Raw genomic sequence first — 14,438 nt, forward strand, 5'->3', positions numbered from 1 at the left:
CGTGATCCGCCCGTCTCGGCCTCCCAAAGTGCTGGGATTACAGGCTTGAGCCACCGCGCCCGGCCTTTGTGTGCCTATTATATTTCAATGTAAAATTGGTTATAATCACAAAATGTTGGGCCAGTGCGGTGGCTCACGCCTGTAATCCCAGCACTTTGGGAGGCTGAGGCAGGTGGATCACTCGAGGCTAGGAGTTTGAGACCAGCCTGGCCAACATGGTGAAACCCTGACTCTATTAAAAATGCAAAAATTAGCCAGGCGTGGTGGCACGGTCTGTAGTCCCAGCTACTTGGGAGGCTGAGGCATGAGAATTGCTGAACCCAGGAGGCAGAGGCTTCAGTGAGCCGAGATCACACTGCACTACAACCTGGGTGACAGAGCAAGATTCTTTCTTCAAAAAAAAAAAAAAAAATTACAAAAAAGAAATGACTCAGTCCAGTGCAGCGACTCATGCCTATAATCCTAGTACTTTGGGAGGCTGAGGCAGGTGGATCACCTGAAGTAAGGAGTTTGAGACCAGCCTGACCAACTTGGTGAAATCCCATCTCTACTAAAAAAAAAAAAAATACAAAATTAACCGGCATGGTGGTTCATGACTATAATCCCAATTACTCAGAAGGCTGAGGCAGGAGAATCGCTTGAACCTGGGAGGTGGAGGTTGCAGTGAGCCAAGATGGCACCATTGCACTCCAGCCTGGGCGACAAGAGCAAAACTCTGTCTCAAAAAAAAAAAAAAAAAAAAAAGGCTTTCTCCAGCTACCGAATTCCTTATTCCATCTCTCTCCTCTCCTTTCAAAGCCAAGTGTCTTGAAGAGATGCCTACCTGCATTTTCTCACTATACCCGCCTGCTTCTCTTCCCACCCTGGTCGTTTTTGTACCCACCATTCCCCTGACTAGTCTGGACAAGGTCACCAGTGACCTCCCTGTTGCTGAACCCAGTGCCCATGTTTCATCCTTATCCTGCTTGATCCCAGCAAAACTTTGGACTTCGTGGCTCCTCTCCTCTTCTTTACGCCCTTCCTTCCCCTGAATTTCAACAGGCAATACGCTGGTTTTCTATCTACCTCTCTGGCTGCATATCTTACTTTCCCACAGAGGGCCCTTCTCTCCCCCCATCCCTGAAAGGGCCTTATCCTCCCCGCCCTTGGGCTGTGCACAGCTCCTGCAGCTCAATGCCATCTAAATGTTGCCAGCTTCCTTATCTCTCCTTCACCCAAGCCACTCTTCTGAGCACCAGGCCTCTGTATCCAACTGCCCACTTGCTGCCTCCCCAGATGCTGAGTGCACTGTCACAGTGCATGCTGGGTTTGAGGTTCCCAAACCAAATTCACCACTTTCCACCTGACTCTCCTCAGTCTCAACTTCTCCATGACACCTCACCATCTATGTACCCGTTGTTCAAGACAGAAACTAGGAGTCATCCTGGATGTCTCAGGCTCCATGGCCACTCAGTCATCCCCTCCTGCCAGGTCTGGCTCTTAAATCTCTCTGCAATCTGCCACCTCACCTCTACCCCTATAGCCAGAATTCAGGTCCAAGCCATCACCAACTCTCCCCTCAAGTCCTACAGCTGGGCTTCTGATAAGTTAGAACCTTCAGAGGGGCTCCCTGTCTCCACTCTACCTGCAATCATCCATTCGTTATTCAGTAGTAACACTGACCTTAAAATTCTAGCCACTTGGCAGTGCCAAAAACTGTCCTTTATTGAGAGCATTCTATAGGCCAGGCATTGAGCTTAGCAAACATCATCTCATTTAATCCTGGCAACAGCCTTATGGGGGTAAGTCCTGTTAGCCCCACTTCACACTTGAGAAACCTGAGGTTAACTGTGTGACCTTGGGCAAGACACTTATTCAGCCTTTTGGGCTTCAGACACCCATCTGTAAAGAGAACAATAATAATAACAACAAGGCTGCTGGGAGGATGAAATGAGATCTCCTCTCATGAGCATGTTCCTCTATAGGAAGTGTTTGGGGAAGGGAGAATTGTATGTGGGGTAGGGATGTTGAGGTAGACTCACTACCTAACTTTTTTTTTTTTTTTGAGACGGAGTCTTGCTCTGTCACCCAGGCTGGAGTGCAGTGGCCGGATCTCAGTTCACGGCAAGGCACCCACCACCATGCCCGGCTAGTTTTTTTGTATTTTTTAGTAGAGACGGGGTTTCACCGTGTTAGCCAGGATGGTCTCGATCTCCTGACCTCGTGATCTGCCCGTCTCGGCCTCTCAAAGTGCTGGGATTACAGGCTTGAGCCACTGCACCCGGCCTGTTTCTTTTTTTTTTTTTTTTTGGACAAGGTCTCACTCTGTCACCCAGGTCTCAGTGCAGTGGTGCGTTCATAGCTCACTGCAGCCTTAAACTCCTAGGCTCAAGCGATCTTACTGCCTTAGCCTCCCAAGTAGCTGCAACCACAGGCATGTACCACCATGCTTAGCTAACATCTCACTGTGAACACACAACAAATACTAACTGCTGTTATTTTTAACAGTCACACAGCTGGTAAGTGGCAAGACCAAGATTCAGACCCAGGCTGTCTGACCCCAGGACTCTAAATCTTTAATATCACTCTGTTCAGACTGATGTGAAATAGCCACAGCCACTCTTGTCCCAGGGAGAAAGACTGGACTGTCTAACAAGACCCACGAGGCCCTTCAGGATCTGTCCTGTCCCTCACATTCTTTCAATCACTCCTCCCCTCCCAGTCCCCTGCTTTCTCTGTTCCAGCAACTGAGACCCTCTCTCAGTACCTGCAAGGTTCTTCAGACTGTGACCAGCAGCCCCCATCACTCCTATTCCTTCTTCCCACTACTCAGCCCCAAGTCCCTCTCCTTCCTCAAGTCTACCCTATGACTTCTTCCTCCAGTAAGCAGGCCCTGGGTTGGTTCCCCCTTTTTGGCTTCCTCCCTCTGAACCCCAAGACCACATAACCCAGTTGTCAGTTCTCCTTTAGGGCCTGTCTTCCCACCAGACTGAATCTTGTGAGGCCTGGGGCATATCTGCTTGGCTCACTACAGCACTCTGGGGGCCCTGTAGCACCTGGGAGATGAAGGAGGGGGAGCAGTGGGGGAAACTGGGCTGCCTAGACACAGGAACAGCAGGTCCTGAGCTGTTTGTTGGTGGGGAGGATTTCAAGTCTGTGTCCACCCCAATTCCCCTACCCCACATACAATCCTCCCTCTCCCTTCCCACTGACTGATGGTATCATATACCATCAGCAAATGGGGCTCTGCTCCCTGGGATGGTGCACGGTGGGGGTCCCCTGGGATTCTGGACTTGGAAAAGGCTGACTGTTCCATCAGTTTTCTCTCTCTGGTTGGGCCTCTGCTACCACCATCCCCCGAGTCCCATAGGAACCAGGATGTCTAACTGTTGGTACAAATGACCCTCAGAATGTCCATCTGAGTGACCGCTTCAGGAGATGGGTGGGCAGGACTGCCCTTGCTGGGTAGGGAAAGAGCTGAACCCCTTGAGCTAAGGCAGAAGCGCCACCTCAACTGGTGGGGGACTGGCTGATAAGAGCCAGGGGACTCTCTGGGCTCATGTCAGCCCTATAGTCTGTTCCCAAGATGGGAAATAACCCAGATCCAAGGTTCCAAAGGGGCTTGCAGCACAGCCAGGTCAGGATGGCTGTGAGTGGAGCCCTGACCTGTGCACATGGCCCCAGATCCTGCAGCCCCACTGTACTTCCTACACACCAAGCCTGGCACACCCGGGTGCAGCAGAATATCCCACCACCTGGGCTGCCCAGCTCAGCACTGTGCCAGGCCAGCCGCCTCTCTGGGAGTCCCCAGGTCTAGCCCCGCTCCGCCCCGGGGCCACCCCGACCGAGGTAAACAGAGGCTAAAAATAACCTGGGCAAGGGGGGCTGCAAGGGAGAAGGGGGTCCCGTCTGAGCCTGCCCCTGTCTCCATGGCAACTGCCCCCAAACCTGGCGGCTGACGTCATCTCACAGCTGCCCAATCGTATAGGAGGGAGAGGGAGCGGCGCACCCCCGGACCCCCCACCCCGGAACCGGGCGGAGGCTGTTGGGTGGCCTCACTTCCTGCCGGCCCCCTCCCTGGTCAGCTGGTTACATTCCCTGGCCCTGCGCTGGGAGCCGGGCGGCCTCCCCCGGGCCGGGCCTGGTCAGGGCTGAGTGCGAGCAGCGGTGGCAGAGGGGCCGCCGTGACTCACTCGCGCCCTCCCCGCCCGCTTCTCCCCAGCAGAACCCAGCCCGGAGTCCTGAGTCCTCCCCTCACCCACACCCAAACCCAGATCCCTGGGACTGCTCACCTTGCTCCTCTCTCCCGCCGCAGTCACAGGACCCAAGCCGGGGAGGGGGGTGGAAGAAGGAGCTATGCCAGTCCTCCTTGTCCCGCTGGAGTATTTTGTACCTCAGTCCCCAATTAACATCCCTCCCCTCCTTCTAATACCACGGAGGTGGGTGTCTCAGGGGCAAGGACTCAGATCTAATCCCCGCTTCTCCCAAACCAGCTGTGTGACCTTGAGAATACTACTAACCTCTCTGGGCCTGTTTCTGCATCTGCCAGATGGTCATAACCCTCCTCAGAAGCTGTGCCTTGGCCGAATGCGGCAGGCCCAGGGCGCGGCCCCGCAGATGGCAGCCAGGGCACAAGGATTGTTACATGAGGCTGCGCACAGTAGGTGCTGGTGTGGCCAGCCTGGACACGCATTAGAACTGGCTGGGGAGGGTCGGTAGGGGAGGTGGAACTCAGGCCTCACCCTGGAGAGGAGGACAAAGGGTGCTGAAGCTGGATTGAATCCGACCTCTAGCCCTGGTGAGCAGCCCCTTGCCCAAACCAGTTCTGCAGAGTGCCCAGGCCCGGCTGTTGCAGGGACCTCGCGCCAGCCTCCATTTCCAGGGAAAAGCTCTATTCCCCCACCAGGACAATCCTCTCCGGCTTCGGCTACGCCAGGTTTGGGCGGAGAGCCCGGCTCCAGCCCAGGCTCGGTCACCTCGCGGCCGGCCACAAAGCCGCTTAGGCCGGCCCCTAGAGCTAGGAGGATTAGCTCAGCTCGTAGGCCTGCCCGCACCCTTCGTCGCCCCCTCCCCATTTCCAGCCCAGCCTCCCCTGCGGCGAAGGTAGCAAAGGCTCCCGGGGAGCGCGCGTGCCAGAGCCCAGGCTGGAGCCTTTAGCCCGCCCTCCGGCCTGGCCCACCCCAGCGCCCTGGGGCACCGGCTGCCAGGGCCTTGCCGTGGGAGGAAGGCGGCAGCGCCAGGCGCTGCAGGCCCAGAGGCGGCGGCTTTTGTGGGAGAAGTTCTCCGCGCCCGGAGCAGGCAGGAAAGACACGGCACGGTCGGGGTCGGATGGATGGGGTGAGGCAGGACAGAGCCGCAGATCCCGGACCCACCGGGCGGCGCCAGCAGAGGAGGCACCAGAACCTCCGCGCCTGCCCCCCGCCCGGCTTGCAGCCCCGGAAACGGCGCGGACACTCACATGGCTGCGCTGGGCTGCGCGGACCTCGCGCCGTCCTTGCGCTCGGAGGTGCCTGGCCTGGTCGCGCGCGCCCGCCGTCTAGCTGCCGCGCTGTTCGCCGCCGCCGGCGCGGCGCCATACAGGAATCCGACTCCCGCAGTCACGCACCGCCGCCCCGCCGTCCCGCCGCCCCTCCCCTGGCCCGCCGGGCCCCCCTAACTCACACTCTGACACGAGAGTTGAAAGCTTTCTGAGAGATTCCTTTCCCCCTGGAGACGCCCAGGGCTCGCTCCGCCCTCTCGGGTAACGGGGCAGGCCGGTGGCCCATGCAGCCCACCGGCTTGCAGGGAAGGCAGACCCTGGGGACGTGACGGCGGCTTTCTGGGAACCTCACGCAGACCCTAAAACGGGGAGCGCCAGGGAGCCCTGCCTGCTTGTCCCCTCCCTAGATCCCTCGGGCTCTGGAGACCTTGCGGGCCCCCTGTCTGTGGCCACCTGAAACAGGTCCTGGAGCTGCTACTGCTGGCTTAGCTTGGTTGGTGGAAAAGATCCAGGACTGTTTCGGTGAAGGCCTTGGGGAGTCCAGAAGCCTCCTGACACCTTCTGGGTCCAGATGCTGCCCTTCAGCCCTGCCATTTCAGCCAGCCTCAGCTTCTCCGCTGTAGAGGCAGGCCGCCCTTTCTGCCACTGTCTGGCTGGTAAGTCCAGGCTCATAGCCGGGTCATGCGTTCCCCACTTATTGGGTACTGGTTTCCGGGCAGTCTTGGGGTGGGGACGCTGGTAGGGTCCACGTACAGGGCCATGTGTTGGCCTACCCAGTCCTTTCCAAAGCTGGGGCTGGAATGCTGGCCCTCCACACAGTGGGTAAAGGGACCCCATGAGAGTCGACCCCATGTTGGGGTCAAAGGGCCAGTTCCACTCCTCCACCCCTCCCATCAATCAGACACCCTTGGCCCCTTCCAACCTGGACACCCCTGAGGCTTCTCCAGGCCTTGTACTCCCACAGCCCCTCATGTATGTCAGACCTACCCAGGAATGGTTTCAGGGACAGTAAGAGGTTCCTAAATATCTGTACCCCACCACCACCAGTGCCCTGAGGGCTGTTTCTTTGTGTGTTTTGTTTGTTTGGTTGGTTTTGTTTGGTGGTTTTTTTTTTTTTTCTGAGATGGAGTCTTGCTGTCGCCCAGGCTGGAGTGCAGTGGCTCACTGCAAGCTCCACCTCCCAGGTTCATGCCATTCTCCTGCCTCAACCTCCTGAGTAGCTGGGACTACAGGCACCCGCACCACGTCCAGCTAATTTTTTTTGTATTTTTAGTAGAGACAGGGTTTCACCATGTTAGCCAGGATGGTCTCGATCTCCTGACCTAGTGATCCACCCGCCTCGGCCTTCCAAAGTGCTGGGATTACAGGCATGAGCCACCGCACCCGGCCTGTTTGGTCAGTTTTTTAGAGATGGAGTTTCTTCATGTTGCTCAGACTGGTCTCTAACTGGGCTCAAGCGATCCTCCCACCTCAGCCTCCCAAAGTGCTGGGATTACAGGCTTGAGCCACCTCTGCCTCGCAGTTCATTCTCCAGCCCCTCCTCTTGGGCTTCCTTTGTAGTGCCCTTTTCTTTCTTTCTTTTTTTGTTTTTTTTTTGGGGGGGGGGGAGTGGGGACAGAGTCTCCCTCTGTTGTCCAGGCTGGAGTGCAGTGACGCGATCTTAGTCGACTCACTGCAACCTCCGCCTTCTAATTTTTATATTTTTGGTAGAGATGGCCCGGCTAATTTTTATATTTTTGGTACAGATGGGGTTTTACCATGTTGGCCAGGCTGACCAACTCCTGGCCTCAAGTGATCCATCTGCCTCAGCCTCTCAAAGTGCTGGGATTACAGGCATGAACCACTGTGCCGGTCAGTGCCCTTTCTCTGAAGTCCTTAAACCTGGGCATGACTTCCAGGGGCTGAGTTCTTCTCTTTATTCCCTCTATCCTAAAATATCATCCAGTCTCAGGCTCCCATCCATTCATTGCTGACCGTCCCAAGCTTCCCTCTGTGCCCAGAGCCCTCTCCTGTTCCAGAACCCCTGGCTGCTCTCTGGTTGACTCACCAGTCCTCATGATTGTCCCCATACCTGCAAAGTGCCAGTCTACACAGGCATCCATCTGAGCCAGAGACTGGGGTTCTTTGGAATTCTCAAAGCTGGCACCAATTGGCCCCTGCCCACCCCTAAAGTCACCTCTCAGCCAGGCATCCTCTGAGTACCTTCTCTGCAGACACCCTCTGTTCCAGCCTCCTATTGACTCCCTTCATACTGCTCACCATGGCCAGGCAGCAGTGTGCACGCCATGTGTGCTCATGGGCCTAAGCCTGCCTGACTGTGTTGTCTCTAAGTAGTGTAGGGGTAGGAACCACAGAAGTCCTTATCGTTACGGTCCCTGGCTCATGGTGGGAGTTCAAGAAATATTTATCGAATGAGCAAATAACTGAACATGTAAATGCGTGAGCCCTTGGCATCCCCCTCTCCTGCCCTCACCTTCCTTCAGTGGCCCAGCCCTCTTGCTTCTTTCTCCTTAACATCTTTTGAATTAATTCTCTCTCAATACCATGCCCACCCACTCCAGTGGATAGTCCATACTCTGTGGTGGGGCCTCTGAGGCCCAGGAGATCTGGCCTCAGATGACCTCAACTCCTTATCTTGCACTTATTCTGGAGCCCCTGTGATCTGGCTTCCACTACACTCCCAGCCTGCAGCTCCCTGGATGCAGCCTCTACCCTCTGCCCTCTGCCTTTTTTCCCAGCTTGCCTTCTGCCTGGGATGCTTCTCCCCCTCATCCACTTGGAAAACAACTCAGATGTCCCCTCCTCCAGGGAACCTATGTCCTTTGAGCACCCATCATTGCCTATTGTCCTTGTCCATGGCTAGGCCTGTGACCACCAGGCCAGGCACAGATGGGGCTGCAGTGATTAAATGGAACACCTGGGAATTCACCTGGCTCTTCCCCCACATCCAAGGGGCCTTGAGGGAAGGGCAGCATCCCTCCAAGGGTCACAGGGTGCTGGTGGCCTTCAAGGCCTCTCCCTAAAAATTCGGTGAGCTAAGCACAGGGGAGGACACAACTTGAAACCCACTTCACAGAGGAGACACCTGAAGCTCAGGGAAGGCAAGAACTTCCCACAGAAACTGTCACATCGTTGGAAAGGGCAGACTCTGAGCTTCAACTTGGCTCCCTGGGTTGCAATCAGTTCGGCCCTGTTTGAATCAGGCATCATTTCCTGAGCCCCATCCTCTGCCTGGGACTCAGCTGGGAGCTGTGGTGTGTGTAGAAAGGAATTATCAGCACTTCTAACCACTGGGAGATCACATTCTCAGAGGGGTGGACTCAGGCCTGAGAAAAATCCCTGGGACAGACAGCAGAGGGTGGTGAGAGCCGCAGTGAACCCCCAGTCCTCACACATGGCGCTGCTAGTTCCATTTTGGAAGGAATGCAGTTCAAGTCCAAAACCCCAGAAAACCATGGCTTCCCCACCCTCCAGCCCCCATGGATGACAACTCTCTGCTATGCAACGCCCCCCCATCCCAGCTTTCTGTGAACAGATAGAATAGAAGCTTGCCCTGGACTGTGCCTGGGGCCACACCATTCATTCATTTGCCAGATATACAGCAAGCATTTGTGGAATGTCGGTTGTGCCTGGGCCACCCTGAGGGGACCAGAGGTGAGATCTCCCTAGTCCCTTCCCACAGGGCTCACAGTCAAAAAGAACAGGTATGTCCAAGTCTTTGCACCTCCCAAGTCCCCAGATGCTGACAGAGTGTGTGTATGTGAGTGTGTGGGACTATGTCTGCGTGCACATGTGTGCTGGTTAGGAAGGGCTTTGCAGAGAAGGAGCCCTTAGTGTGACTAGTTGTTGGGGGTCCCTAGGCAGACAATGGGTAGGTCCTGGGAGGAGCAGCTGAGGCTGGGGGAGTAACAGAGTTTAAGCCACAGGAGGAAGGAGCAGCCTCTTTTGCTGGACCAGAGCAAAAGCTGGAGAATTGCGTGCGGGGCCTTGGGGCAGGCTGGGGAACAAGGATTTTACCCTTGGTATGATAGGGAGCCTGGGCTTTAGGCTGGGGGATTTTGTGGTCATATCTGCGCTTTGCAAAAGTCACTCAGGCACTGTGTATGTGTATGAGGGGAGGCAGGAGGCCTCAAGGAGGCTGGTGCCATTTCCAGCCCAGTGGATGGTAGCCTGGGCCAGAGTGAGGGCAGTGGGGATGGAGAGAAGGAGACATTTAAGAGATGTTCAGGAGGCAGAATGCAGAGCTTGGCGACTGAAGGGATGTGGAGTCTGGAGAGAGGGAGACATCCCAGATGAGGCAGTGACTTTGGGCCTGGGTGATGGGTGGATAGTGGGATAGTGGGATAGTGGCGTTTTTTAATGAGGTAGGGAGGCCTGGAGGATCTTTTTTTTTTTTTTTTTTTTTTTTTTTTTTTTTTTTTTTTTAGACCGGAGTCTCGCTCTAGTCGCCCAGACCCTGGAGAGCAGTGGCGGATCTCAGCTCACTGCAAGCGCCGCCTGCTGGGTTTACGCCATTCTCCTGCCTCAGCCTCCCGAGTAGCTGGGACTACAGGCGCCGGCCACCACGCCCTGCTAGTTTTTTGTATTTTTTTAAGTAGAGACAGCGTTTCACTGTGTTAGCCAGGATGGTCTCGATCTCCTGACCTCGTGATCCGCCCATCTCGGCCTCCCAAAGTGCTGGGATTACAGGCTTGAGCCACCGCGCCCGGCCTGAGGCCTGGAGGATCTGGTTAAGGGGAAGGTGATATGGTCAGTTTGGGCAGGTGGCATCTGAGGGATCTAGGGACCACCGAGGAGGAAGTGTCCAGAAGGCAGCTGGACAGGCAGGGAGAGGAGAGAAGGGTCTGAGCTGGAGACATCTTCTGAGGGGAACAGTGGTCGACTGGGTCACCAAGAGATCAAGTGAGGGAAGGCCCAAAGCACCATGGCCTGCTGGAGCACTTCAGTGCATGGTGAGGCAAAGGCAGGCTTGGAGGAGGTAGGTATGAGGCTTGTGGGTATACTTGACCCACCACCAGCCTCCACACCCCTCCAGCTCCAGCCTGGACTCTACTTTCCTTTGTGTGTGTCAAAAGACAAGAGCCAGAGATGCTGCCCCATATTCAAGTCCTGGCTTTACCGCTCTTATCAGGCTCCTGCTAGAGCCACTTCTTTCTGATGCTTTAAGTGCACCCATCCATTTAATCGTTAACATTGCAATTTGAAGAATTTGAAGAAGTGCTGCATCTCGTTAATAATCAACACAATGCAAACACAAACAACAGGAGACACTATTTTTTTTTTTTTTTTTTGCCTCTGAGATGGGCAGTGATGAACATGATGTGTGAGTGGACACTCAAGAGAGTAGGAATTGGTTTAAATGTTTAAGGGTAGGCTGGGTGTGGTAGTGGCTCACACCCATAATCTCAGCACTTCGGGAGGTCAGGTGGGAGGATGGCTTCAGCCAGGAGTTAGAGACCAGCCTGGGCAACATAGTAAAACCCAGTCTCTACTAAAAACACAAAAATGAGCATATCATGGTGGCACATGCCTGTAATCCCAGCTCAAGAGACTGAGGTGGGAGAATTGCTTGAGTCCGGGAGGTTGAGGCTGCAGTGAGCCGTGATTGCGCCACTGCACTCCAGCCTGGGCAACAGAGCCAGACCCTGTCTCACCAAAAAAAAAAAGTTTAAGGGTAGTTTTTTCAGAATGTATCAGGATTGCAAGTGCAAACCTCCCTTTCACCAAATTTCAGCAAATTTACCCCAAATAAATAGCTGTTCACGCAGGAAAATATCTGTGCCAAAAGATGTTGACTACTGGGTTTTTTTTTTTGTTTTTTTTTTTTTTTTTTTTTTTTTTTTTGACGGAGTCTAGCTCTGTCTCTCTGTCACCAGGCTGGAGTGCAGTGGTGCAGTCTCAGCTCACTGCAACCTCTGCCTCCCGGGTTCAAGCGATTCTCGTGCCTCAGCCTCCCGAGTAGCTGGGATTACAGGTGCATGCCACCATGCCCAGCTAATTTTGTATTTTAATAGAGATGGGGTTTCACCATGTTGGCCAGGCTGATCTTGAACTCCTGACCTCAGGTGATCTGCCTGCCTCGGCCTCCCAAAGTACTGGCTTGTTTAATCGGGGATAGAGGGATGACATAGTCCCTCAGTGTGAGATGGAGGGCTAAAGGAGGTGCACAGTGGCCTGAGATGCTCCATAGCCACTACAAATGGATGTCAGGCATGGATTGAGCATGTGCTGTGTGCCTGGCATCATTCTGGATGCTGGGGACACAGTGACAGACCAGTTCGGCAAGGTCCCTGCTTTCAAGGAGTTTGCACTCTGCCAAAGGAGACTGACAATAAATGAGTTAACATATAAACAAGACGATTTCAGACAGAGGGAGAGAGGAGAGCTGTGAAGAAGCCAAACCAGGTGATGTGGTTTGGCGTGGTGGGTCTGAGGGGCTGCTTTAGTCAGGTTGGTCAGGGAAGGCTTCTTTGAGGCAGTGACATTGGAGCTGAGACCTGAATGACAGGAAAGAAACAGCCACTGAACAACACAGAGGAAGAGTGTCCCGGGCAGAGGGAACAGCAAAGGTGGGATGTGGGGGGAGGGTAGGAGGTGAGAATGAGCCAACGGTGGTTGAGTCATGTGGGCTAGAGGAGAGGTCAGGAGGTGATGTCTGAGAGGAGAGTGGGGTGAGGGCAGGGTAGGGAGTGAGGGTTTTATATCTGAACATGGAAAGGTGTTCAATATCATAAGCATGGTGGACGCTGGGTGCGGTGGCTCATGCCTGTAATCCCAGCACTTTGGGAGGCTGAGGAGGGTAAATCACGAGGTCAAGAGATTGAGACCATCCTGGCCAACATGGTGAAACCCTGTCTCTACTAAAAATACAAAAACTGGCCAGGCACAGTGGCTCACGCCTGTGATCCCAGCACTTTGGGAGGCTGAGGCAGGCAGATCACCTGAGGTCAGGAGTTCGAGACCAGCCTGGCCAACATGGGGAAACCCTGTCTCTACTAAAAATACAAAATAAGCCAGGCATAGTGATGCGTGCCTGTAATCCCAGCTACCCAGGAGGCTGAGGCAGGAGAATTGCTCAAACCTGGGAGGCAGAGGTTGCAGTGAGCCAAGATCGCGCCACTGCACTCCAGCCTGGGGGAGAGAGCAAGACTCTGTCTCAAAAAAAAAAAAAAAAAAAAAAAAATTATCTGGGTGTGATGTCACGCGCCTGTAGTCTCAGCTACTTGGGAGACTGAGGCAGGAAGATAGCTTGAATCCGGGAGGCAGAGGTTGCAGTGAGCTGAGATCGTACCACTGCACTCCAGCCTGGCGACAGAGTGAGACTCTGTCTCAAACAACAACAACAACAACAAACGTGGAGTGGAGAAAGTTCCAGAAGAGCCTGCATAGCAGGAATCTCCTCAGGTGAGAACTACATCCATGGGTCCTGAGGGCCACAATGCCCATCATCTCTAGGCGTTGTACTTTCACTTGGTTTATTTGATTCTTTGTATTTATTCATACAAATAATGGTTTGCAATGAACATGGCATTGTTTTCAAAAGTAACATGGCCATTACTTATTGGAGCATCTCAAGGCTGGCCTCTGCACTGAGGAGGTGTAAATTTTTAGGCTTGGCAATCGCTTCCCTGGGGACACCGTCTGAGGCTAGCTGGTGTTGCTGTCATTGTCCCCACTAGTCCAGCCTCGGCCTCCAGGGGGAGCTGTGAGCTGGGCGGTGCTCTGCTGGTTTGAGCAAGGGGTGGGGCGACTGACTGTGTGTCCCGAGGTCTGGGCTGGGCGTCCTTCCTTCCTTCCTGACTCCTTTCTCCTAAGGGACAAGTGGGAGGGACGTCTTCGTCTCTCCAAGCTCAAGGGATGAACTGCTCCCCTGGACCCTGTCAGCCCAGGCCCCCTGACAAAGGCTGCAGTGTGTGGTGCATAGTTCATTTCTGTGAGTTGCTAACGCTAGGTGAACTGCTCTGACAGAGACTTGCAGGGTGTTGCGGTAGGAGAGACCCGGCCACTGGGCATCTGGAAATCCCCCGATCCCATCGGATGACGACCTGGGGCTGAGAATCCCCAAGCGGAGCCCGGCTCTGCTCCCAATAAGTAGAGTTTTTCTTTGGCGTCACCGTATGAGAAGTGTCTACACTGCAGTTACGGACTTGGCAAAATACCGCCAGCTCGAGGGGGTGCCCCTGGCGGCCAGTCCTGGGTTCAAGAACCAACAATCACTGTAGAGTGCAGTGCACAACCTGTTCGGTTCTGTGTGACAGCTCTGCTGACACTCAGACCTGATCACCGATCCTGGGAACCCCACCGCTACCATTAAAACCCTTCATACGCCAAAGCCTCTTCAAGAGGGAGAAATGCTCCCTGTCCCTCCACTTCTCCGTCCTCTCCTTCTTTAACCTTTCCAAGTGTGTTGGGCACAGCTGGTCCTCCCCATCTTGTGAAGCGTCCTTTGGCTTCTGTGATCCAAGAGAAGGATTTCTAGCTGCTTCTCTGGCTATCTCCCTTCATGCGCCTCAGTGGGCTCCTCCAGGAGCTCAGCCCCCTTCCCTCATTTTTTTTTTTTTTTTTTTTTGATACGGAGTCTCACTCTGTGACCTAGGCTGGAGTGCAGTGGCACGATCTCAGCTCACTGTAACCTCCACCTCCCAGGTTCAAGCAATTCTCGTGCCTCAGCCTCCTGAGTAGCTGAGATTACAAGCGCGCACCACCATGCCTGGCTAATTTTTTGTATCTTTAGTAGAGACGGGGTTTCACCATGTTAGCCAGGATGGTCTTGATCTCCTGACCTCATGATCCGCCTGCCTTGGCCTCCCAAAGTGCTGGGATTACAGGCATGAGCCACCGTGCCCGGCCTCTTTTTTTTTTTTTTTTTTTTTGAGACAGAGTCTTGCTCTGTTGCCCAGGTAGAGTGCAGTGGCACAATCTCCACTCACTGCAACCTCCACCTCCCAGGTTCAAGCAATCTCGTGCTTCAGCCTCCTGA

At 54.4% G+C, this 14,438-nt stretch overlaps 1 protein-coding gene and 1 long non-coding RNA gene across 3 annotated transcripts in view; one reads left to right on the plus strand and one right to left on the minus strand.

Moving 5' to 3' along the window:
* The window catches only part of RIPOR1 (RHO family interacting cell polarization regulator 1), a 34,682-nt gene that overhangs the window by 13,371 nt on the left and 6,873 nt on the right, over positions 1 to 14,438 (minus strand). The window contains exon 1 of one of the 2 annotated variants that reach the window (XM_017852277.1): positions 5,438 to 5,541. The exons of the other annotated variant lie outside the window; for it this stretch is intronic. The gene's annotated coding sequence lies outside the window, so the exon portion shown is untranslated. Of the gene's footprint in view, positions 1 to 5,437; positions 5,542 to 14,438 lie in introns of those variants that run through there. 2 annotated transcript variants of the gene reach the window in all.
* The window catches only part of LOC108515393 (uncharacterized), a 16,343-nt gene continuing 7,587 nt past the window's right edge, over positions 5,683 to 14,438 (plus strand). Inside the window, exon 1 of the long non-coding RNA XR_001881512.1 lies at positions 5,683 to 6,114. This is a non-coding gene — a long non-coding RNA (uncharacterized LOC108515393). The remainder of the gene's footprint in view (positions 6,115 to 14,438) is intronic.

The sequence above is a fragment of the Rhinopithecus bieti genome, unplaced genomic scaffold, assembly GCF_001698545.2.
Source record: "Rhinopithecus bieti isolate Rb0 unplaced genomic scaffold, ASM169854v2 scaffold_34281, whole genome shotgun sequence".
Lineage (NCBI taxonomy): Eukaryota > Metazoa > Chordata > Mammalia > Primates > Cercopithecidae > Rhinopithecus > Rhinopithecus bieti.